This window comes from Fukomys damarensis, unplaced genomic scaffold (genome assembly GCF_012274545.1).
Source record: "Fukomys damarensis isolate Sample0158 unplaced genomic scaffold, DMR_v1.0_HiC HiC_scaffold_5, whole genome shotgun sequence".
Classification (NCBI taxonomy): Eukaryota; Metazoa; Chordata; class Mammalia; order Rodentia; family Bathyergidae; genus Fukomys; species Fukomys damarensis.
In genome coordinates this window covers 28,713,758-28,741,340 of record NW_022900917.1, presented here as the reverse complement: position 1 = coordinate 28,741,340, position 27,583 = coordinate 28,713,758, and the positions used below count along the sequence as shown (strand labels likewise).

Here is a 27,583-nt window from a genome sequence, read left to right as displayed (position 1 = left end):
CTTATACTATGGAAGAAGTACATTGTTAGCTTATTTGATTTGATAAGTGTTTTGAATTGTGCAAAATTGTTAGCTAGTCAGTTAAATAGTGTTAAAAAGTTTCTGGTAAAAAATGATGCTTTTTATATTTGGTTAAAGAAGTTATTTATAGTAAGATCAACAGATTAAAATAATCTTACGGAATTGCTGTTGTTTCATTACTCTGGAGTACGTCAGATCTATGGCATTAGTAGGTGTAGTACATACACTCTTGAAATATTGTATTAAGTTATTAGTTTAGCATATTTTAGGATTAATATATCATATATGAAATATTAATGATTTAATCAAGGAAATTATAATCTAGAACATTTTCTCTTTGGCATGAGTGTTACTAAATGATGTAAGGTGGCATACCAACCAGTTTTAAGAGATCAGAAGTATACTACTAGCAAGCATTCATTCAACAAATAGTTGATTTAGTATTATGTGTCAAGGCTAAAATAGTGCGTAAAAACTGACATAGCTCTTAAATTCTTGTTAGTTTAAGCCTGAATTGGTATGGAGGAGAAGCATGAAAGCCTATGGAAACATTGCGCATAGAAAATTGCCAACAGGAAAGGCACATGGCAATAAAGGAGCCTATAGAGGAAGTTTTTAACTAACACAGGGCAACAAGAGCCCATGCTAATTAAAATGTGAGTTTATTCCTATTTCATGTGTTAAGTTATGTATAACAAAGAAAAGTTAACAGTGAATCATTTGTAGATTGTACTATATTTTCCACTGTCAGCTATTGAAGGAACCAAAATCTTTCAAACCAATACAGAATGCATTGACTCTTTTGAGGAAAACCTGTCTCATTTTCTACAAAGATCAAAGTTAAGAACACTAAATATTTTATTTTTCATTTTTTGAAATCTCATTAAGTCCTTATCTCTTGAACTTCCAGTATTCTTCTCCTGAGGTTAATAGGAAGGAATCCTTGCTAAAAATCTCTTAAGATTTTGAGGCAGTGTCTTTTTCATAAGATCTTATGGTTCTTGTCTAACACTGAATGTCTCTTCCACCATTCCTCTCAATTTTAGTGTCTTTATTCCTTCATTGTCAAAATTCTCCTACATTTATAGAGATACATGTGGAATCAGATTTCAGATATGTTAGTGACCTTGGGAAAAGGTTGGTGCTATGCAGTAACACAGCAAATGCAGAAAGAGCTCTGACTTTGGAGATGAGTTTGATTCCATTGTGAATGTTTCCATTTAGAAAAAAAGTCCAGGAGGTGTCTACAGGAACTGCATGTAGGCCTTACGTGTTTTTCCACCTGTAGCAAAAGAGATTCTATAGCATCCACTTTTATGGCATGGTTTTGCAAGGTGTAGTGGTATTCCAGAGAAAATTTAGAATAAAAGGAATAATAAAGTATAAATTTTTGCTCTTCAAACAGGGCACCGACATGATTAAAAGATCTGGACTCATTGTATGCTTCTTTCTTTGCTTCTGTCTAATTCTCATATCCAATTGTAAAGTGCTAAGATGACCCATATTTTATTTTATAGGTTAAATTTCAACTCTGTACCCATAGTTAGATGCTGGCTATAGTCATCATTTTGATCTAGGTCACATACAACCCTCCTTTATCTTGTTTAAACATCTGTATTTTATTTTTGTTATTGGGAAATAATGCCCAACCCTTATCCTTGTCCTCATAAGCACTCTGTATATGTGTCCACGTAAGCAATGCCGGTCTCCACTTCTCTGTCAAAATCACTTTCTGAAATGACAGAAAGAAACAGTAGTTTTTGAAAGTTGAAATTCAATGAGAGGAACTGGGTTAATGCTTCACAGAAAGTGAATTTTAGCATTTCATCTTGATTCTCAGAGCAAAAACAACATTTCTAGCATTATTTTGAATAAAATGACCACCTTTTCCTCTTTTCAGGATTCAGAGAAAGGTAAGATTCCTGTCAAGAAGGTGCAAAGCAGAATTACATCAGACCAAACAAAGTAAGAGATTAATAGAAAAGCAAACTGCTTTGTTTCATAGTGGAGGAGTCATTTTCATTATTTTTTAATGTCGCAAAATGAAAATACACTTGTTGAGCAAATGAACTTTTTAAAATTTCAGAAATAAAACATTTTTTTATTTTTCATATTTAAATCTCCCTTCTCATTTATTTCAAGTCTCCATGGTATATTATCTGTAAAAGCCTTAATGGTATAGAGTATGAATTAATATTGTACAGACTAAAATGAATAACAGTCATAGGAATTGATTATATGTTGATAGAAATACCCATCATTTCCAGTTTTATTTCCTAAGAAAATTTACCATACATCCCTCTAAGAATATATAGTCCTGATTAATCATGCCTGAGGCTTCTTTTAAAGAGGGAAAAAGGTGGCCCCACACACTGATAATTTCTTGATAAATAATGGAAAGATATAGTTGAATAAATTGAAAAATTCAAAGCCATGTACCGTGTGCTTTGACAGAAGAGCTCAGTAGCATAGATGATTAGAATAGGAAATGTAATCAGATATCTAAATGAAAATGCTACAGTATCTACTGTCCTATTGCAATCACTTTCTACACAAGAAAAATACCATGCAACTCATGAATACTGTCTGTATATTAGAATAACACATTTTAATTTTAAAAAATTCCAAGTGTCTGTGCCTACACTAAATAAAATAAATCAAAACTCCTGAAAATAGATATTGTTCCTCGGAAATTTAAAAAATGCTCTAGATGATATTTTAGGAAGCTCTCTTAACAGATTGGTCATGTGTCATCTGCCCTGGACAACCTTGGTGCTCTTACTCTCTCCAGCACAGTTCTACCCAGCAGATGTCTTCATATACCCTTCAGGAGCTGTTACTTGTAGACTTTCCACACAAGGATCTGTACATCGTTTATAGAACCCCCTTAATCTCAGACAATCCCTTATTAAACTCTGCTGAATTACTCAAAGGTATTACTTTTCCTAAATATGTGCATCTTTTCATAATTATTATATACAAGTATTATTGGAACATTGCATATTTAAATTAAGTTTTCTTTATTGAATGTATAAGCAAGTCTTCCCTGTTTCTTACTATAGTTGCTGTAATGATGAGCAACACAGCATAAACATTTATATATTAAAAGGAATGTGAACATGATCATTTTAGCGACTATAAAATAGTACGTTTATATTCATAGAATAATTAGAATTTGTGTTTAGAATTCAAATAGTATTAGATATTCTAACCCTAACCTGACATTTTAGGCATTAAAATGTGTGCTTTGAATATTATCCTAGTGAAAATCCACGGGCTTTTTAGATAAGCTCATTTTCCCATTGTAGATTTTCAAATCTGCTGAGAATCTGCAAACAATCGGTTCAAATCAACAGGACATTATGTTTTATGTCCAGCAGTTGTGACACACTGAATATAATTAAATTTTAAAATGTATTCTGAGATTTAGAATTTGAAGCTAATTTGAGAAAATGAATATAGATACATAGTAAAATCATAGACATACTTGATCTTAGTGGGAGACAGAGAGAGAGAGGGAAAGAAAGTGGGAGGAAGGAAGAGAAAGAGAGGGGAGAGAGAGAGAGACAGAGAGAGAGAGAGAGAGAGAGAGAGAGAGAGAATATGACTACGACTATGCTGGAAATTAGAAAAGTTCTAAATGAATTACCATCAATTTAGTCATTGGTACTAATTGATGGTGTAGGATGTACCCCGCCTCTGATAGTTACCAATGTTTTAAAATTTAATCATTAAAACCTGAACGAGTAGATCAGTGGGGGTCTAGCCCTTGATGATTTCTCCCATTGTTGTCAGGTGAAGAGGTTTTGATTTTAATTAATTTTATTTGAAGCTGGATATAAATAGTAATATTATTTTGAAGTATTCTAAGTGGTCCATCTAATGTAAAATTGTACTTTGGAACATATAAAAATATCCAAAAAAGAAGTAGAAAGGTGTACTTTGATATTTTCCAGTAAATCATGACTAATCATCAAAAGGAAACTAAAGGCAGTTAATTAATGATCTTGGATTTGATGTTTAACTGTAGTGCATTTTTTACCCTAATTAATTTACCTCAGTGAAGAAGAAAAAAATTCTTTGAGATCCCTTAGGAAGACAGCTGTCTTTTCTGAGTAATAGGACTTAACGAATGCCCTTAGTTTCATAATTATGGACTCTCTTCACATCCTAGTTTGGATGGAGCAAGAAAAACAGCAGAAATAGTTTCTAAGAGAAAATACTCTACTGCAAAATGAATAGGAGCGTTTGGAGTTTGTACACAAAACAGCTAAGAGAAAATGGGGAAAAGGCAGCTAAGAAATGTAATACAGGGTCCATAATGGATGGAGAGTTTTAAAATTCTTATTTGGTTGAAAACTTAAGCCATTTGCTGGAGATCCTTTGATAAAGAGGAGGAATTAGTAACACCAGAAATGACATTTATATCCCTGATTTAGATTTCTGATTGGAAGGTGCAATTATAAAGATATGCCCATAGTAGACTTAATAATCCTTGTTGTAATTAGTTTTCTCTGCCCCTGATATATCACATTAAAATGAATTGCTAGCAAAACAACAATATTTAGAGAAAAGCAAATGAAATAAATTCAAATTTTCCATACTCTTTTAATGATTTTTGTATTATAATAATTTTAAACATTATCTGGGCTTACAAACCTTTGGGTAATTGCAACACCAAATATGTGTTTTGTTACCACAGCCAATTAATATGGACAGCAGAAATGGACCTCTATGGTAACAGTAGGTTTCCAATCCTTGACTTACATGAGATGAAAAGGGCAATTCAAATTTGATGACAATTCAGCTTTAGGAGATTATTTGTGGCCTTTGTAAGTCATATTTTTCTAAATTTCATTTTGTTTGCTAGCTTATATACACATTTACTTTTTCTATCTTGATCTTCCATTCTATAACATTGCATTACTGAACTGTGAGATTTATAGATTTATTGTAAAATTAGTAAAGAACTTATATCTGATTTCTCATTCTTTATGGCTGAGTAGTACTTCTTTTTATGAAAAAACAAAAACAAAAACAAAAAATACAACATCAAAGAGCCACATTTTCTTTATCCAGGCCCCAGTTGATGCACAATTGGGCTGTTTCCAAGTTTTAGCTATTAAAAACTGTGCTGCTATGAATGTGGGTGCACATATAGTGCCGTGGTAGGTTTTTAAAAATTATTTTGGGAAGATTAGAGACATTTATAGCTAAATAGATGCAAACTAAGGCCATACTCTTAATTTAAATATGACACACACGTGTAGATACCTAATAGTTTGTCTAGTGTGAGAAAGTAGAACTGTAAATAAGGACTAAAAGATATAATAGATAATGTCAAATAGGAAGAAAAGGGGCAAAAGGGAAGTGGGAGGGGTAGGCAAAAGGAAAGAAGGGATTGGAATTAATATGACAAAATGAAAAAATGCAAACAAAGTTTCTGTAAACGGGGGAATGGAGGGGATGAAGGGGAGGGCAGGGGAATGAGGAAAAACCTAAGAACCAAGATATATTATGTAAAGGTACAAATTTCCAATGATGAATGTCATTATATGGTATACCAAAAATGTACCAATAAAATTAATAAAGAAAAGAACTTGGCATCATCATGTATGCAAAATTATGTCAAGAAAATTGTTTATTTAGAAGATTTTCTTCAATTATGTTTATACTTTATTATTTAACAAAACAAGAGCATCTTTGAAATAACAAACTGATTGGTAGAACCACATCATTTCTACTCACATAATTGCTCTGTGTACTTAACTAGTCAAGAATTACATTTTTCTGCATATTTCTGAAAGTATCCCCCAATATTCCATAACACTCAAATTTTCCATCACTTTGCAGTCAGCCACACTCAAACTACTGAAAATGGTGAAGAAATGAGACCAGAAGAATCTAGAGATGCACAGTATAGAACTGGGTATGACAAAGTATGCGCTTTTTGAAATAGTGTTGCACAATAAGAGGTTTATTTTTTAAATTGCTATAGGAAGTCATTTGTCTATTTTTCTCTTCTTGTTGCAAGATGATCTCCGCTAATGTACTCATCATTAAAAGAATTGCAATATAAATAATTTGTTGTGCTATGGCATAGTTGTCATACTAGTACAAGAAATAATAACAATTGTATGTCACTGACTCACTGCTGATAAACTAAAGTGCTAAATAGTCACAAAGTAAAAATAGCTGTTCTGTTTTCATGTTTATATTGATAGGACATTTAATCTGAGAACTATATTAGTGTTCGCTAGTGTGTCTAAATGATCATGTTTACATAAAAGATAATTTTGTGCTCTTGACTGGATACTATTCTTTGAAAAGATTTTGAAGTTACATAAACTGGAATATTACAGTATAATAAACGTATAATGAAGTATTCATGGGGATTTAGTGTTTAAAATACCCTGTTCCAGTTTCTAATTACAGATTATAACATTGCCTCTAGATATGGTTTTATTTTCTTTTAATTTACATGGTTACATCCCATAGTATGATGTCCTGTAATGCTTTCAGTGGTGAACTTTAAAGTTTGTCCTCCGAATATTAGATATTAATTTCAAAGTCCAAGACTTGGAACATTACTTTTCTCTACATCTCCTTCTGGAGATGTGGAGTGTTAGTTGTTGCAGTTTAGACCTGGGTACATCATTGCAGACCTCTCGAGTACTTACGTTCAATTAGTCCAAGATGCTGTAACTGATTAATAACTTTCCCAGGATGGTAATACTCTGGAAATTTCAACTTAACCTTAATAGTCTCCTGCTCCCTATTTAATAGTAAGATAAACAATTGCAAATCACTTCAGTAATGTGCCTTTGTCCTTAAACTCAGTTCTATCTACATGCAACCAAGCAAAGACATCATCAAATCAAAGGTGGGAAATATAATAATTGATGAAAAGATAAGAGGATTAATTGAGAAGGCAGCTATCCTCAAGAAAGAAGAGAGAGATAAGCAGCTATTGTGGTTTTGGCAAAGCTAATAAGAGACGAAGAAGCATACTGTGTTGGAATTAAAAGCCATTTCTGTGGCCAGGGATTTAGCTCAGCAGTGCTGTGCCTGCCTCGCAAGTGCAAGGACCTGAGTTCAATTGGTGGTACTGGGGAAAAAAAGCCATTTCTGATTCAAAGATAGCCATTTTTACATGAAAGTGCCATTTTCTGAGACAATGTACAGTTTTACTTTGAAATAATTGATAATTTTTCTATTCATTCATTCTATGCACAGTCTGTTTTTAATATATTTAGTTTTCCTTTTTGGGTAAACATTACTGAATTACATCAATTGAGATATATGAGTAATTTTCCATTTTAAATTTCTTAAAATGCATTTTTAAATTGGCACGTTTCTAATCTAGTTTGTTTCCTTAAATATTTTTCATGAATTGATTTTCCTGCAATAAGTAGCACCTTAGAAATCAAGAAAAATATACCTTTCAATAAATTTAGTCATTTAACATATGTTTTTGATGTGTTTTCCTCTGCCAGGGATGGTCTAGGTGCCAAGAAAAACCAGAGCAAGGATAAACAAGGACTTAATTTTTCTAGAGGTTTTGAAGGTAAATAAATAAGTAAAAATTTAAACAGGTTTTGATCTAGTAAATTAGCATTGCAGGCTAACGCGGATGTATTTGAAATGGTATTGGATAACCAGTGATCAATAATTCTTGACGTGCTTTATAGAGGAGAAAAAAACTCATCATCTGAAAGGATACCAGACAGGTGAAAGAATATAAAAAGGCATGGAGGTGTGAAATGTCAGAGTTTGCACAGGGAATGATGAGCAGACCAGCAGAAATGTATTGCAGGATGGTCTCTCTCAAACCTAAATAATAATAATAGCACTTTAAAAGGAAAACAAAATCTTACCGATCAACAGAACTGACTCAAATTACTTTGTTTGTTTGGTACCGGGGATTGAACTCGGGTCCTTGCGCTTGCAAGGCAGGCCACCAAACGGCTGATCTAAATCCCTGGCCCTCAAATTACTTTTATTTGCAATAGTTCTTTTTGCTATAAAAAAAAATAGGACTCCAAAACACATATTTCTACTTGTATTCTTCTCTAATTTGTTCTAATATGTTCTCAAGAAAGCTACCACAGTGGTCAACCATCATGTAAATTACATGATGATGAGAGTCCTCTAGTTTAAAAAGAATACCAGAGTTCTTTGTTTCTTTTTCCTGCCTGAATAAAGCAGAATTCTGACAGTGGCTTACAAGGTCCAGTTGATTGGTACTCCCAACTTCCCATGTATTGACTGTCCCCATCAACTTCCATAGTGTACCTGGTATATTTGATTCTCACGTTAGATTATTGTTTATAACTCCATTCCTCCATACAACAAAAATATATTTAGTAATAATTATGAAATTAATCAAATACCCATGATAATCAGAAGAGTCCTAAACAGTTAAAAATTTCTTTCAATTTTGAGTATATATTTGTGCTAGTAAATCCAATGTAAAAAGCCAAATATTCAGTAAAAAATAAAAACATTATATTTAATATGTTGAAATTGTATGTTTTGAAAAATATCCTTTTATCTCTAAAAATTGCCTTCTGAAAATTGTCAGAGAGTTTTTCCAAATTAATATGCTTTGTGTATCCATGATCAGGAAGAAAATATGAACAATTATCTTAATTTGCCTACGCTCATATTTTATTAAAGAACACTTTTTATAAACATAATTTCAAAATTTTCTTCAATATGAAAGAAGAGATAGACATAAGTTGGAAAAAAATCTTGACATACTAAATTTGAAAGAGATGCATAAAAGTTTAATTTTCCAATTAATACAAGAAACTACATAAAAGTATTAAGAAGTTACTTTGAATGGAAGAAATGAACTAACTCAAGTTGATTCTTCTTTATAATAAAAGTACCACTAATCTACTGTGCTTTTTAATCTATTATGTTTTCAAAAATTATCTTTGTGGTAAGAACATTTAACATAAGTTGCACCTTCTTAACACATTCTAAATTTGAATTAAAAGGGTGACATCATAGTTAAATATGTATTTACTTACATAATTGATACTTTATCACAGATAAGGATTTGTTAATATAATATATAGTCTGAAAACAAGAATAAGAAAATAGGTAGTATCACAAAAATTGAAGATGGAAACTGTCTGAAGACCTTTTGAAGGGCACCAGAATTTATGAATACTCTATTGACTATAATGAATTCCTCTGAATCATTATCCACAAAGGACATGATGTGCTTTTTCCTTAATTTAAGATTAATAAAAATAGGACAGCATGATTTATAATTAAAATATTAAAATTCAAAAACAACGAAAAATTGTTTCGAGCTTACCAACAGTTTTTTGTTTGTTTGTTTGTTTTGGAGATCACTTTTCACTGAATTAGGCTAGCATTACTTGTGCCAGTTGGACTGTTCCCATTGTTCTACCAATGGTGAGCCACTAGATTATGAGATAATAACTCTGAGATAAATAAATATACTTCATGTGATAGAATTTCTTTGGATGTATTTGCATAGCCAAAATCTGCTTCACTCCCAATTCTTTAATGTATTAAATTATTTTCTAGTCTTTTAATAGATGGCAAGGATCAAAAATTTTGCTCCATAGGTGAAATCTGACCTATCACCCATTGTTTAATACAGTTTTATTGGAATACAACCATATAACTCATTTACATGTTGCCTCTGGCTGCTTTTAAGCTATAAGGAAGAAAAAGGTACCACCTGCCAACTTTAAAATTTAAACTACCTATCCCTTCATAGAAATGTTTGTGAAGGCCTTATCTGTTACATATGTACAAAAAATTAGGTATATTAAAGTTTACTTTCTAAAGAATTCATTGAACTATTTAAAAGAGAAAAGCAAATAAAATCTAATTCATCATATTTGCAAATAAAATCAATCTAATTCATCATATTTGCAGCAGGTGATTTACTATCAGTGAAAAGTATTACTGAGGCAGCAGTAGTTTTAGCATAACTATGAAGTTTACATAGGAAAGATGTTTATATCTATGGCATTAGGTTATGAAATATTAACTGCATTTGCATGGATATTAGAACTGAAGTAGCACTTATAGAGGAAAAATTATTGAAGTATTAGCATCCCTACAAGGTAGACTAACAGGAAATAATTTATTATGAGATGATTTATAATTTCACTATAGAGACATATTATGATATAAATATTTCATATCTTGAAATGATTGTAACAAATGTGATTATTTTCCCTTTAAGCATTAAGTTCTGTGTCCTGCTTCACAAGTTTGTTGATACAAGCATAGTTGAATATTGTGCTTGTCCAATTAATTGCATGAGTTATCCCCTATCCATTATAGCAAGAAGATTGATATCAACTTTTTTAGGCCTTCTCAACATCCAGAGTTGCTATGTGTTTGAACTCTGTCTTAGTCTAAAGCACACACAGATGGGAGTTAGATAATTCAATAAGTATCACACAGAAGTGCTATGTAATTGGAAGATTTTTCAGTCTAAAAAACACAGAGTTCAGAATCCCATTCAATATACAGCATTTCTCATTTTCAAGTGCCATGTCTCTTTTTCTTGTCCTACACTGGAAGATCTCTAAAACCCATTTCAGAAGACAGTAAAATAACCACTGACTTCACGAAAATGATACCCAATTAGTTAAATATAATGTCTCCAAACGAGAAATAGTCATAGCACCAGTGCTTATGTTTATGTTTGAAATTTAATACATAATTTAATACATAAAATTCTCAATACTTTAATGCCTAAAATTTGTTATGTAGTCAGCAGACATTTATTGAATACTTACTATGGCATATACGTGAGATTTAAACACAAAAGACAGATAACATCCTCAAGCAGTTTGCAGTCCAGTTGTAGACAGTGAAAAGCAGAAAGGAAATTATTGTATAGTATTATTTATTATTGATAGGCATTTCCATACCCAGGAAGAGCCATGGAGGGAACTGTAGGTAGTAGTGAGAGGATTCAGTTTTCAGATCTTGCAGTTGTCAGGCTTACTCTTGAAAGATGAGTAGGAAAAATGATATACAATGAGACAGAAATTACAGGTAGTTGGAAATTCTGTGTTAAAGATGTATAGACAAAAATGCATAAACATAGATAAGCATTGACCATCCAGAGAGCTGCAAGTGGGTCACAACAACTAGAATGAATATTTTTGTTTTAAAGTTGAAAGAAGCTCGCAAAATTAAGTGCAGAGAAACTAAGTCAAAGAAAACATCCCAAATAGAATTTCTCCAGAAGATAAAGATGTCGAATGCTTTTAGTGACAGAAAAGCAATGAGATTTACTTTTTATAAAAATTGCACTGATTGAATCATTAAGGTCAGATTCTGTGTGTGCACATAAGTGTATTGATGGGAGGATGAATAATTATCATGCTGTTATTATAGATGTTGAAGATCTGAGCTCAGAAAAGACAAATATGAATAAAAGGAAAAATGTTTAAGAGCTGTGATTAGCAGAATCTATTAATTTATGAAGGTTTTAAGCCTTTCATCTTTCCTAGATCATTAAAAAGTTTCTAAATTTGCCTCTGCTTACTGGTATAATTTTAGATCTGCCACCTGGGTAGAAGCTGACTCAAAAAAAGCAAGTGGGTGGCAGGGGAAGCAAGTAAACTCTCCAAGGTGCTTCAAGAAAGGAGGATAAGCTACTTATGGGTCAGTGTAAGATGAAATACAAAAGAATACATGAAGAAAAGAGAGGAGATGTTGCCTGGAACAGTTTCTGGGGCCAAGCAGCTTTTATTGTTGTTTTAATGGTTTTTATTTGTCTTTTCTGGGTTTTATTTGTTTTGCTTTGTTTGTACTCTCCACCCTGAAAATGTGAAATAAAAACAGAGTCAATGTGAATGCACAAATCTGTAAATATTTTTGTTAGTTGAATAAAGGATGAAAGAAAGGCAAATCCTAGAAGGTATGGAAATAGATCAGTTTTATTATGTGGAAAAAATCATTATTTTCCAGAGTATTTTTAAATATGAAAAAAGATTTGAATAATAATATAGATTTGGGGTAAATTGGAGAGGGAAGATTTCAAATTTGAAGCTAGCAACTGATAGTGGATAATTTGTGTGAATGAAGCAAAGATTTATAGACCATAGGCAGAAGATTCTGGAGTGGTCGCTCAAAATGATTTAAATTAACATTCAAATAAAATTTTTTCTATCCATCTTAATTTTAGAGTCTTCATATAGAGAAAGGGTTCCATTTATTTGTTTGTTTTTTTTGGGGGGTACCATTCATTGAACCTCGGGTCCTTGCGCTTGCAAGGCAGGCCACCGAACTGCTGAGCTAAATCCCCAGCCCTGTTAGGTTGTTTTTTATAAGTAGAACTGATATTCACTATGAAGAACCACATTTAGTAACAAAAGTAGAAAGAAAAATTTGTTCAAAATGGTGTAACAGCTTCATTGTTTAACCCGACTGTATAAGTAACAAATGCTAATTATTAAAATGAATAAAAGTATAGGAGGAAAAATAATAATATTTTTTAAATCTCAATAAAAACCGTTTGTTATCTTTCACGCTGCTTTTGTCTTCATAAAATTCTCACGTGCAGTTTAGGTAAATGGGGTCATAACCATTTTTAATGTCTATGTGAGTAGTAATTTTTAAAATTGCCTTAAAATATTGCCAACTTCCCCCCTTTTCCTTATTCTATCTAGGCTTACATATCACAAGTAAACAGAATTAATGTGAGTGTAGGGCCTTCTAGAATTTAGTGCTTTCTTAGTATTTTCTGTGCCACATTCTTGCTTTGTGCAGTACCGATGAGAAATCAGATGCTATCTGATATAGTTCCTTATAAATTACTTACTTTTGCCTAGCATTTTGTAGCATTTTTTCTGGAAGTCTATCAGAATATATTTATGAGGTATTTTTCTTTGTTTTGAACAATCCTGTCTGGAACTAATCTTTCCACAATTCAAGGATAATCTTTGTTTAAACTCGAGGAATTTTGTGCTATTATAATTTGAGTTTCTACCCAGTCTCTGTGAGTTCTGTGTTTCCTTACGGTTTTTCTATTTCCTGGCTCTGTCATCTCCTCTTTATCATTATCCTTTCCTTTATTATATTTATATTTTTACGTAATTGCTTACAGTTTGAAATATATTTTGGTTCTTAGAAGTGATCAGCTTTTTAATTTCAGTTCCTGAGTTCCTTTTTTCTGTGTGATGGGTTTCTCGTGAAGGACATCATGGTATTTTATGTTTTTATTTCCCTCCTTCCCTCTTTCCTCATCTTCTTCCATCCCTTCCTCCTTCATCTTTTGATCTTTTTCTTAGTAAAGTTACTATTTTTTTCCCTTTGGATATGTGACTGTAGTAGGGCCCACCCATTCAGATGCTTTGTTTTCCTGGTTTCTCAGGACTGGGGTCTCGTGTGCTTTGTTACTCTTTTGCCTTCTCTTGTCTCTCCTGTCTCTGGTGTTAACTGGAATATGTCAAGATAGTAAAAAGCTTCCAGAGAATCAGACCAACAGATGCAGGATGGAGGAGCAGTATTTTCTACTGGCTGGTGGTATATTCATTTATAAGCTGGCTATGTTCCACTCAATGGCATCTAGCTCCCAAAAAGTTTGTTGTCAACTTTCAGACAAATCTTAGGCTTAGGGTCAGAACATAATTCAGTTTACATGGGCAACTTTTCTAACAGTTCATATCAAGCCACAGAGCCTGTAACAGTCTTCCTGAAATGGAGTGTACCGCTACACATGACCATGCAGGATAAATACATCTCAATGGCAGAGAAAGTGATGCCCAGTGAATCTAATGTCAAGGGCATCTGTAATACCTTGGGCCAGAGTTGCATCTTCACTTAGCCTACACTTGACACAGTTCCCAGAATTCCTCTGTGTTCTGAATGCCAAGAAAAATATACCCATGTATCTTAAATCCTCCACCCACAAACCAGAACTTGCTCATCTCTCCATATTATTCTATTGATCTTCGAATAGTTATTTAAAATTTATTTTAGTTAGCATTTTTTTCAGAATCTTGCCTTTAGCATGAATGACAACAGATCAGAAAAGATGTTTCTGCTAGCAAATGATAGCCCTTTAAAATGAATTTTGATGTCTTATAAACAATTTCTATTGTCAGAATTAGTCTTAAACATTTTTTATCATACTTTTTAATTGATGTACAGCATCCACTCATAAATTGAGAAGCAAGTAGTTCTGGAGCACTTACAGATTTTTTTTTTCAATTTTCTTTCTATTGGTGCATTACCTATTCCTGTTGTTTTGATTTAAATGTTGGGTGTCTTTCAAAGACTAATGTGCAAAAATGTGTTAAAAGCTTGATATTCAAGGCAGCAGTGTTCAGAGCTGGGGCTTAAATGGTAATTGGATCATAAGGGTCAATTTGTTGATGAGTTCATTCCTGAGTGGGCTGTTAGGGTGTAGAGCCTAGTTGGAAGAATTAGGTCACCGGAGGCACACCCTACTCTCTGGCTGTTTCCCTGCCTACTTCCTGGCTGCCAAGAGATACACAGCTTTGCACCACCATGCCCTTCTGTCATGATATTTGTTCCTTACAGCCAGCTGATTATTGTTTTAAATCTTCGAAACCATGGACGAAAAAAAACCTTTTCTCCTTTAAGTTGTATATCTCAGGTATTTTGTACTAGCAACAGAAAGGTGATGAGTAAAAATATATTATTAATCCTTAAATCCTCATTCTTTCTAAAATTATGAAGTAACAGTGAATAAATACCAGTTCATGCTACCCGAGTTTTAAAGGAAAAAAATTTCATACAAATAAAACAGTTTTTAGAAGTCACTAAACAACGATGAACTGTATTAACTCAGCTATATACAAATCATTTTTAGTCTTCTAACATTGTCACTTGTGAAATATTTGAGAATGCAAAACTTGAAAATATTATACAGTATAATGGGATTTTTACTCCTTTTCTCCATTACCTTTTTAATTGGAAAAGTAATACATATCATGGCTAAATAAAATTGTTACTTTTCATAAATGAAAAAGAACTTCCCCATCCCAAATTCAGACTATGGGTTTCTTCTCTTCAAAGAAAAATCACTTAAGGAGTCTATGAATTAATTTAATTAGATAGCTGTAGCAAAGCTTTTAAAAGATATTTAATTACAAATTAACTTTCCAAACTTTAGGTACTCTATTATATCCATATTCAAAAAGCAAACAAGTAAAAGTCCAATAAATGCTTCCTATTCTCTGAATTATATTCTGACTGTTTGTTTAGCATATAAATTCTCCAGTCTGACCTTACTTTATATTTTCAGCTGATTTCCAACTGTTCCTTTATATTTAGGAAGCTCACTTGTCAAATTGAATATTGTATGAAGCTACTATACTTTTTTAATCTGTTGAAGTCCCTTCTCTCTCAGTGACCAATGAAAATCACTACCTCCATAAAATGAACTGGATGCAATAGAGACTATGTCTTTCACTCCTATGATTGCCCATAATACAAATAGCTGAATTTTATTTATTTAAATTAATGAAAGCGCTTTTAAGAAGTTACATAAGTAGTTTCTTGAATTACAGTATGCTTTTAATCATGGTTGTAGTCGGCCTTTAATAAAATTTACAGTTTCAGAGGGGTTCCATTATTTTATATTTTTTTGCATTAGTCTAGCTACTTAGAGAAGACACCGCATATATTTGCCTTTGGCGTGCAAAATAAAAAGTAAAATCTTCCTTTCAGCATTTTTCTTGGGGAACAAATTTATTAGAAAATCAATTCATATACACTTTAGCATATGCCTTTGTAAGATGATGCTAAAGCAGTACACAGATTTTCACTCTTTCCAAAATTGGAGTAGTGCCACAGAATGTAAAATATTTTGAGACATCACCTTAAAACATGTCATTTTGATTTTATCATTTATTTGAATAATATATAAAATTTTTCATTTTCTGTTTTTATTACCAACTTTTCAACTTTTGAAAATAAAGAATAAAACATCCTTTAAAACATTTGTTTTTAAAAATATTTTAAGGAAATACATACTGAAATAAAAATATACAGATTTCATAATTTTCACATTTACCTGTCATGTCAAATTTCAAGAATAGGTAAGTAATTTATTCATGCAAGGTGTGTAATATTTGAAAATCATTTTTAACTATCCTATTGACCGTTCATTTCTATTCATCATTATTCTGAGAACTTTTAATATTTGCCTATTTTTTCTTACTTTGCACAACTTTGAAATTGAGCAGATTTTATATTAAAATTGATTTAACGTGTAATTTAAAAATTTATTTTTTCTCACCCGTATTACTAGAAGTAAATGCATAATCTCTTCATAAATAGAAAGAATGGTAAGGCGATTGGTTTACTAGTTGCTATTTAGTATTTTGTACGTATAGTAGATTTATATAGAAACTGTACCACTCTTCCACTAAATGACAGTCTTTCAGAAAAGTTAAGAATTTCTGTTTCTATCTGCTTGTTCATAAAATACTGTATGTAGTTTTGTATTTAAAAATAAGAGAAAGTACTATTCCTGACACATGTAGGTATATATTGAATGCCATTTTATAGTATATCAAAATATTTTAGTGACAATAACAGAAGAAAAACACCACTATGTGGAATTCATTGTTCCTTTCTTTTAGATTTAGTCATGATGTTAGTGCATATTGGGTCACTCAGACTGCAAATTTTTCTCTGTGAACAAGCAAGGTAGTCAAATGACTTGCCAGATACGAAATAGCAAAATAGTCATGGTCCAAAGTTTGCAAATCAGTTAGTGCCATCCCTGCATGTCCAGTTTCAGATTGGTTGACTATTTGTTATACTGTAGATTCCTTCAAAGTAAGGACTGACAGAATCCTGCCCCTTACAGAGCTGGTTAGATACCCTCATGATTAATTGAACTCATAAATGTGGCTTACTTGGCACAGTATTCTACCCAGGAGTAAAACTATTGTATATATACTTAAATCATTTCAAGAGATCACTGTCATTCTCAGAATGAACCCTCTCAAATATATGGTGCAAATCTATGGTTAGCTATATCCATGGAAAATATATCAATATATTGTTACATTCTTTATAAGCAAATTTAAACACAATCAGATCCAAGGTAACGTAATTGCAGTTTTATCTCAACTTGCCCTATTTAGCATTTATTGTAATTAATTAATGTACTGTTAGGAGAGTTTTTAATTTTTCCATGGTATTATGACAGCTTGGAAAAAATAAGAAAATAGAAATCTTCCTCTTGTTACCATTAGAATTCCCCCAAAAGCTAGACACATAAAGAATAGCTGATAAGATCTCAGGTATGTTTTATTCATTCCTGTTAGAACCCTCAGAAATTTATTTCAGTGCTCTGAAAAGATTGGATCATGGCATCAAAGAGGCCTATGTTCGGAGAAGGTCTCTTTAGCATCCATTAAAATGTCCCTGTCTAGCAATCTGACTGCCCTGTGTTAGTGGGTATAGAACCTGTAGCTACACTACAACATGGCACAGAAACTTACCTTTGCCCTCTTCTCTCATGTATGAATATGGATGAAGACTAAGACAAGGAAACTTACAAGACACCTTGTTAGGCTTGAGTCAGTTTATTCACAGAGATCTGCAGAAAAGGAGCAAATTTTGAGTTTGTACCTTTTACAGTATTGTGATTAGATCTACTACAAACTGCTTTATTTGACAAATCATTTAATTGAGTCACCAATTAACTTTCTGCTATAGATGATTGTCTATAGAGTGACAAGAATAGTTTGTATTAGGAAGTTAATCTTTCTTCTGTTTATAATGCACTAAAATTTTAAGCTTTGTCAGTATGGATTGCATTGTATAGATTATTAGCAGTATTTTTGCTTTCATCTATGTCATATAAACCATTTCAGAAAAGGAAATGAGTGATTTTTAAGTCTGCTGTTCAAGGCAGTTTTTCATTGTGTTACTACTTTTGACTAGTAAAGAAGTCATCTCATTCCTGTTTTCTGAAAACCACACTAACATCAATATAACTATTAATCACCAAGAGCTATGTCATTGGCATATATCTGATAGGTGACAGTATAATGTAATACATAGATATACATTCCAAATTCACCAAACAGTTTCATTTTCCAAATAAATATGTTGTGTTCAGTTTGCAAGGTGTTAGGCTATCATCATCCTGGAATATTATTCCCATTACGTGATTAGCTCTTTAGAATCCTAACTCCTTTATTGAGCAATATTAAGTCCTTTTAATATTCAGGGTCATTTTCTGTGATTGAATTAAATAATAACCATTATTTATAATTCCATTAATTATCTACTTTTACTTAAAAAAAAACTAACTGCAGCTACTAAAGAATCTCCTTTTGGGGCTTAAGACATTGCTTCAAACAAGACACTTGTGTGTGATAGCAAGTTTCACTTACAGCCTTCCTAGTCTCTTACAGGCCCATCGGTAGTATTTTTACTCTAGTAAGGTATCTGATACTCAATTGCTATGTATTTAATATCATCATCAAAGTTCCATAGATCTCTGTAAATGTTTTTTTTATTCTTATCCAAATAAAACTGTCCTTTTTGATATGTTTTTATAAGAAGAATAAGATAATGGTGACATAAATTTTAACAGACTATTACATATTAGCATAGATGCAAATGTAAATCATAGACATAATATTAGGAAAGGTGAATTTTTAAACTTCCTGAGATAAAAGGAATGCAATGTATATTTAGAAAGAACAAATCCAGTAAATATCTATCAAAGTGAAGACATTCAGTTTCTTTTTACCTAATTTGAATTAGTTAACTCTTCTTTATTCAGGGAATAAAGATCTTTTGTTGATTTTTTTAATGATACCTCATCGCTGTATGCTTTGTTAGACAAAACTGTATTAAGTATCTACTAGGTGAATAGTCTTTTCAGTTAAAGCGATTCAACGTATGGATACAACCAGCTTCCTTAAGTAGCTTAAAATTTCAGTAATCACGTCTCAGACTATATGTTTTCACTTGTTAGAAAAAGAACACGAGTTTGCAAGAAATGGGAATAAAATCATACTGCTACATTGTGAAATTTCTTGGAATAATTTAAAGAAATAAAATGGGAGACATGGAAAATCATTAGTTATAAGAATTACTTGTAGTTTTAAATTACATTTAATAATTTAACCAGTAAACCAGGTTCATTTTAAAGCAACGAACAGAAACAAGAGAGGACTTTCTGTAATGTGCTTCCACAGTGCATTGGAGAGGATTGAGGCTGGCAAAATCAGCCCAGAGGCCATGACATTTCCTTGCATTACCCTGGACGCTTGTGAACCAAGAGATGCAAAACACAGTGGCATTTCTTGGAAAACAAGCAAACAAATAAAAACTATTCCCTTGGTTTGAGAATAAACATGTGATTTTTAAATAATTTCTTTTGTGCTATATACAGGACTGGATATGAGACTGAAGAAACATATTACCATGTATATTATACTTAAACTACTTTCTATAAAGTGGAACTATGATGATTTAAAAAATAATTTTCAAAAGTTGAGAGTAGCTACTTTTCAGTGTCTTTTCGAGCAGCAGTATTTATTTTGGAGGCTTTTTTGTGGCCTTTTACTTCATGACATCTGGTAAACTTTACTGATAATCAAGGCTGAATAATTTACAGTGTCTACAATCAGTATGTAATCAAATCTGATGAAAAAAATTTGCACATGCTTATTACATCCATATATGTGTGTGTGTATATATATATGTATATATATATATTTTTTAAATGAACTACTTTTAAAGCTGCCATTTAAGACCTTATCTTGTACCTCTTGAACTAGAAACGTTATTTTATTATCAGTGCCCTGGTATAAATGAGAACATTCCCTATTGATCTGGTAGTAGTTATGTTAGTAGTTACATTATTTAAAATTCAGGTCTTTATGTTTAATACTGTTTATCCTTATCTCTACTCTGATACTTAGTTGAGGGTTAATATTACTATTTTCAGGAAAAACTGTATTCTTGGAAGTCATTCTAAATACTTGGCATCCAGAATGTTACTAAATGAAAATTAATTGCTTTTCATAAAAAAGGACATTTTACAAGACTGAGTAATCATATTAGAATAATGACCGGCCTCACTAATGGAAATTAAATGTGATGCTGGGTGTTCTGGCACCATAGCCTGGGAGCTAGGTTTGCATGTAAACGTGTAATTTCTATCCCTGGGGTGGAATTTGAATCTCAAAATAATTAGTTCTGTCAAATAATTAATTTTGTTGATAGGATTAAGTTGAGGATATACAACCTCACACACATATATTATAATTATTTGCAATGACAAGATGATACAAAACAATAATCTTCAATTCTGGATGTCAAACTTGATTATATCATTTTTTTAGAATTTTTGAGAGTCATGTTAATAACCTTGAAGGTAGCATATAAGTCATCATGTAAAGTGCCACTTACATATCGAACATTTATTGTCTTTGAATGTGCTGTGTTTGCATGTTTGTGTGGGAAACTTTCCTGTTTTTACAAAACAGTGCATGTTACCAAAAGGTAGTTTCCAGTCAATCTTCAAGTGTTAATATACTGTTTTTTAAAGTGGTTGAAGAAAGTGCAACTCATGTTAATTCCATTCCCTTCTTTCCTTTCCTCTACCCTGTATACCTTAAGTGTACCAATAAAATTAATTTTTTAAAAGTACACTGAAAAAAAAAGAAAATACAACTATGTAACTTGCAGGATGTGATTTGGTTCTGTTGTTTTTACTCTTGTGCAACTGTGTTGTTTTTAAAGTTTATTTTTCTGGATTTTAAAAAAGCTTCCTGTATTTGCTAGCATATTATGCCAGAGAATTCCATAATTACTTTTGTACTAGTAACCCTGACAAACTCAACACCAATTGTACTGACCATCTGTGTAGAATGATACCTCTAGAAATTCTTTCTAGCTCTACTGGTTTATTTCCAAGTATCATCATTATTTTCCTTTATAACTAGATCATTATGCTTTCACTAATATTTTAAGTATTTACACATACCCAGGTTTGAAATAATTCTATTCATCTCCACAAATACATCAAGAGGAGAGTAATGCCATTCCCAATTTCATAAGTAGGCTAAAAGCACTTTAAGTGGATTAAATAATTTCCCTTAAGGAACGCATCTAATAGAAAATGATGTTGTGGTTTGAAACAAGGTGACTTGATTCCAGATTCTATGTTTTCAGTATTACGTTCCTTCTGTATTTATGACTTATGTCATGGAAAACTGGAAGTTTTTCCAGCTTTGCTCTCTGTGATTAGTTATCATTGAAGTTTGTAATTCAAATTGTTTTTAAACACTAAATAAAAATATTTTCTGAAGTAGCAGAGAAATAGATTTTTCAGAAATCTAATTAGTAAATTATATATTAGGCTGATTTTGCCCAGTCTCAAATCTCCTGGATCCACCATGAAAGCACATTATGGAAAGGCCTATATTGTCTCTGTTCATTGCTTTAAAATTTAATTTTAGGTCTTGTTAAAAGAAATATGTTTTTCCTTAGGAAACATAAGAAGTACTTTTCATTTTAATTTAAAATTGATCTTGAAATGTAAGAAAAATAATATCTTGGGTCACAATAGACTAACTGTCTTTTATCTAAAGTAAATTTTAATTTTTCTGGCAGATTTTATTTTATTTTATTTTATTTTTTGGTACTGGGGATTGAACTTGGGACCTTGTGCTTGCAAAACAGGTGGCAGAACCACTGAGCTAAATCCCCTGCCTCTCTCTAGCAGATTTTAAAAACTGCATTAAATAAAATTCCTTCATTATGACTATTTTTATAATTTCTCAGTGCATGTTTTTAGTAAATAATGATTACATTCATCGTGGGGGCTTTGTACATGTGCATAATGCATTATAATTCCCTTTACTTCTCTGTGAGCCCATCCCTTGATCCTCTTTCTATTTGCAAAAGATCTACATCCCTGTTTCCTGCTGTCGGTCTTTTATTTTCTCTTTGAATCATTTTTACCTTTAATTTCTCATATAAGATAAGCCATGCAATATTTAAGCTTGTGTGTCTGAGTTTTTCACTTAACATTATGGTCTCAAGGTTACTTTTTAAATAGTTGAATTTTACCTAGTTGAAATTATCATTTATTATTAAATTCTTTCAGCCTAAGCCAATCTATTTTTTCAAGATAACAAATATTGTACTGTTTTCTGAATTTAACAAAGGTAGTATAAGTTTCTGCAACTGAAACCTGTCCAAAGGCAGAGCTCAATTTAACCAAAAATTGTATGTACTTCAGTAATAGAGTAAGGCTGTCATCTAGACGGTATTTATCTAGAAAGTATTCCATGTACTTTGACAAAATGTCTGGCACATAGTACAGAATTTGGTTTCTTTTTTGTTGACCTGGTAAATTAATGATAGTGTAGTTTGTATTGTTCACTAGTGTTTCTACTCTGCACTGTCCCTACCCCATCTTCTTTTCTTAAAAGAAAGACAACAAATTCTAGAATTAAAAGAATACTGTCCCAAAACCTATTCATCCACCAAATGTAAAAATATAATGTTTAGGCATTACATTTTATTTTGAGTTTTTCTTATTGATTTCAGATATACATAATTAAATTAATAATAGTGTTTTTCAGCTGGGGATTTAGCTCAGTGGTTCTGCCACCTGCCTTGCAATCGCAAGGACCCTAGTTCCATCCCTGGTACCAAAAAAAAAAAAAAAAAAAAAATAGTGTTTTTCAATTTTTACCAAAATAATTACTGGTTTTTGAAGTACAGCTAGCATTGGTACATGCAGGACCAATATAACTGTATTTCATTATTTGTCAGGTGGCAGTCTAACTTTGAACTCATTAAGTGTGCAGTTCTGTAGTGAGGCAACATAGAAAATTCTGGCTTTGGTGGGATTGCTTTCAGACTGAAATGCAATCTGTGGCATATGGCTAGCATCTTGCAATTAGGAAGGAGTAAAAAGGTCTACGTAAGTACAAAGTATATTAATTTGCCATCAAGGATTGATTGTCAAGTCTCATTAAGTACATCGGCGTAGGGTTTTTGTTTACCCCGCTCTGTTACACAGGAGAGAAGCCTGAATGGCTCTGCAGCTAACAGTTTATCTTCCCCTTCAACAGCGGGACAGATGTTTGGCACAGAGAAGGTCTCTCTCTGCATCCACAAAGGTGAGCTCTAGGCGATGGCTCTGGACAGTGCTGTAAACAATTACAAGCAGTTTATTTGAGTGTACATTTTATGAAGTAATTAGACCCAGAGAATGATATCTTATGCAATTACCTGAATTGTTTTGCAGATGTTTCTTCTCACAGGCATCATATACATTGCCAATCTTTTTGAAAAGAACAAAGTTAAGAATACATTTCACATTTCATTCCTGACATTTCTAGTAGGTTGCATCAAAGAATTTAAACAGTTATCTTGCTGGGCATGGTGGTGCATGCCTGTAATCATAGCACTCGGGAGGCTGAGGCAGGAGGATCGCTGTGAGTTCGTGACCAGTCTGGGCTACACAGTGAGTTCCAAAGCAGTCTCAACTACATAGTAAGACCCTGTCTCAACCAACAGACAAGAAAAACAAAACAAAAGTTGATATCTTGATGCATTACAGTCAATGTGCTCTTGTTCCTATCACTGTAAAGGGAACTATCCAAAGGAAATGCCAAGGAAAGGTATGTTAGATACATGAAAATGTCCAATAATACTTTTGAAGTACTATTACTAGAAATTATTTTCCTGAACAGCACAATGCTAATATGATGTGATGTTCAGTTAATATACCTGGAGAAGAAAATAAGATACTCTAATCATGAATAAAGTAAGCACTTATCTCAATGACAAAACCAGCACTAAGCAAACTGAGTTAACTCAGTGGCTTTTACTAAAACATACCACAATAGAAAATGTTGCATAAATGCTGAATGAGATGGTAATTGTGTGAACTTAGATAATAGCTATGCAGGTGTATAATTTGTGTCACTGGACTTCTGAGCCTTAGGTGCTTTCTGTATAAAACAGCACCAATAGCAGAAGTCCTGTCTACTTCAAAAGGATGTTAAGAATCAAAGAATTAATAACAATGATGTTATTAATTTTGTGAGATTCGGTGAGATTCAACTTGCTATAGAAATATAAAAAAAATTTAAATAAAAAATCTCTAAAGGAAACATAATGTGACATATGCCAATTATTTGTATTCATTACACTAGTAATGAATGATAGGCAAAGCATTGTGCAAATTACATGTATTTTGTAAAAATAAATTTTTCAAAGTTTGCCTCTGCTTGGGTTTTAATTCTAGAAACAGTAATCCATTCTACTTACAGGAAATAATGAATAAAAAATGGGTAAGCATTTTGCCTGAAGTTATGATTTTCAGGCCTCTGTTACTACCATTATACCAGGCTGATTTAGTTCTATAGTTATACAAAGCAGGGAAATAACAATGCTGCTTCTAAAAATAGTAACATATTTAAGACTTCTGGTACTAAAGAGTCCTAAGGTATATTAATGTGTTGAGGTTTTTGATTGTTAACATATTATTGGGCTTCCAAAGTACTTAAAATTTAGCAGTATTTATCTCCCTTAATATTGTGTAAACTACTGCAAATATCGTGAGACTGGATGATATATAATGAACAGAAATGTGTTTTCGGAGTCTGAGACATTCAACAAGGTGTTGTCATGTTTGGTGTCAGATAAAGGCCTATAATAATGAGTTCAGTTTGCAATAAGAGTTACCTAGACTCTGCTTCCAAGATGATATTTTCAACAATGTGTTCTCACATGAAAGAAGAGATGGAGAGCCAAAGAAACCAAATAAGTTCCTCTAGCTTATAAGGTTAAAAGCCCATTTCATTTGGATCTGCCTTTATGACTTAATGAACTAATGACAACATTCATTGATTCTATCACATTGGGATATAAAAAATGAATTTGGAATGACACCTACATTTAAACCATTGCATCATCAGTTTTGTCTCAATCTAGCAATGGGCATTATCTGACCTTAGCCCAAATTATGAGTAGCCTTGGTATTGAGTACTGTAAAACCTCCAGAAAGAGACCCTATCACAGGTGCTGGTGCTATCATAGGTGAGAAAGTCCTCAAGAGAGCCCTTGTAGTTCTAGTAGAAGGCTCCTTAGAAGTGACTGTTACATGTAAGTGTTTTATAGAACCTTATGATAATCAGCACTACAGACAATGCCTGCTGAATTTTCAGTAGTTAATAAGATATCAGCATTTTGGTGTCTGGACTTTCAAACTCATAAAACATACTTTTGTAATATCTGTATTTTTCTGTATAAACTTTTGCAAAGTTGAGATTGTTACTATTTGTTTGTTCTTATGATCCTACATAATGTTCAATTTTTATTTTGCACAATGAGCTTCATAGCCTTCAACCAAACAATATCCACATAGGGGTGGTGACTTTTTTTTCTAAATATGCTTTAGTAAAACACAGGCCTTTTCCTCATACAATAGAAGGGACCACTCTGTATCCTTTATTTTATTTATTTATTTATTTATTTTTTGTACCAGAGATCAAAGTCAGGTCCTTGCACTTGCAAGGCAGGCGGTAGCACCACTAAACTAAATCTCCAGCCCTCTATCCAGTTTTTTAAAAAAATAGCTTTACTTTCCTGCTTGACTCTATTGTTTGCACTGGATATTAACATGTCTTTTTCTATGAAGAAAATTTTATAAGACATTTTGAAATAATGCTTTCTATCTGAAATAAGAATTACCTATTCAGTATTGAGCATCGATTTTGTCTACATGTATTTCTGTTTTCAAAAATTATGAAGAGCTTTAAAATCATACCATTAGTAGTAGTAGTCAAAAGTATTTGTTATATATCTCTATCTTAAAATTATGCTTCTATTTTTTTCAATAAATATGATAATCTCTGCCAGATTGTACACTTGAGCCTATTTAGTGTATATAGGCCCTTCTATTAGGTTAGGATGATTGGTCATGCCAGAAAGGAGAGTAATCACTTACTTTTGTATGGAGGACACCATTAAAAATTTCTCAACATTGTATAAGGAAGGAACACATTTTTGGCTGACAAGACATGGGAAAACCTCCATTTTTGCACATGAAGTATGGCAGAGCCTCTTACAAATGCTACTGTAACAAAGAGAGTTTCTTCTCTGACTGCAGGTGTCAGAAGTTGTGACACTCAACAAAAGTCATCATATGATCATTGAAAGCAATATATTTGCCAGTGAAAAGAGTTGTTACAAATTATTTCAAAATTACAAAAGAAAATCATTTCAAAGTTATTTACCTGGTTGGTGGGAAAGGTGTAATTTTAATATAAGTACAAACTAAAGAGAATAGTAGATATCTATCAACAGAAGTTATTGGGCTTTCCAATAATTATGTATACTTGGCAAGACACAAGTACTTATTATGTTAAAAAAACCTTACAAATTGTTAAGTTAGTATTACAATGTATATTGCATATACACCTATAATGTATAATGTCATTCCTGAATTTAACTTAGTAAATAAGAAAAATGACAGAAAAAGTGGAAAACTATAATTCAGAATTGGCTTACTTGGTTTTTACACAAAAACAATTACCTAAAAATCCCGCAATTACCTAAAAATCAAATATATAATCCACTTGTGACTACTTTGAAAATATTTATGACTCACTCAAGAAATATTTAAGTTTTGTAAGTGAAGCCCAGTCTAAGGTTGCTATTTTATTGCTTCTATTTTGGAGCCCTGTGACCTATGTCAGCATCACTATTTGCATAATTTAAAGAACCATTTATATATGTGAAGCTCATTTTGAAACTCTCCTAAGATAGCTGTATGAAGTCAAAATTGTTGTCATAAATCAAGCAAAATATAGTCCTCTTCATGATGAAAGACCTTAAAGGCAAGTAGGAGACATCTTTCTCTATTTCTTTGTGATAAGCATCTCTGCTTATCAAATTTCTATAAGAGATCACTGCACAGATGGTGGAGCTCTCTTCAGCTGGGGATACAGGGATATTGTTCTGAGAGACACAGATCTGTCCTGCACATCTTATCTTGGTTTAGACTAATATTTTTAAATGATAAATGACTTTTATCTGTGTGTGAATGTAGTTTACCATGCGAATATTAATTTCTGTCAAACTTATCCAAATGGAAACTAATAGAAACCCATATAGCATATTTCTGAATTAATCAAATCTGTATTGAATAAGCCAGTCTTTGAAATATGATCTTCCCTGAATATTACTCCCATAGACTCATTACTTTTGGCTGTATCTTAAACTTGTAGGAAAACATATAACATAGATTGGTTAAAAGAACCATGGCCAACAGTGTTACCTGAGCATATGAAATGTACATTGCAGATAAAGTTTAGAGCTATGTAATTATCCTGGCCCCCTTACAAGATACAAAATGCTTTGCTTGTAAGACTGAAAGAGAAGTTGTGTGAAACCTAAAAGTCATTCCTAAGAGTATAAGTACGTACCTAAACATCAGGGCTTCTGTAACAGCATGTCCTCAGTGTGTATATTCCAGCAATGCCAAAGAGCTAAGAGATACCTATACAATCACAAC

The 27,583-nt window shown here is 32.3% G+C and overlaps 1 protein-coding gene and 1 long non-coding RNA gene across 10 annotated transcripts in view; one reads left to right on the top strand and one right to left on the bottom strand.

Moving 5' to 3' along the window:
• Positions 1–27,583, top strand: part of Ralyl (RALY RNA binding protein like) — a 658,084-nt gene that overhangs the window by 269,837 nt on the left and 360,664 nt on the right. The window lies entirely within an intron of this gene.
• Positions 1,691–27,583, bottom strand: LOC109117361. Its single transcript, XR_002024658.1, has 4 exons — positions 27,495–27,583; positions 23,290–23,341; positions 17,520–17,617; positions 1,691–1,753 (listed from the first exon to the last, which is right to left on the bottom strand). It is a non-coding gene; the product is annotated as an uncharacterized LOC109117361 (long non-coding RNA).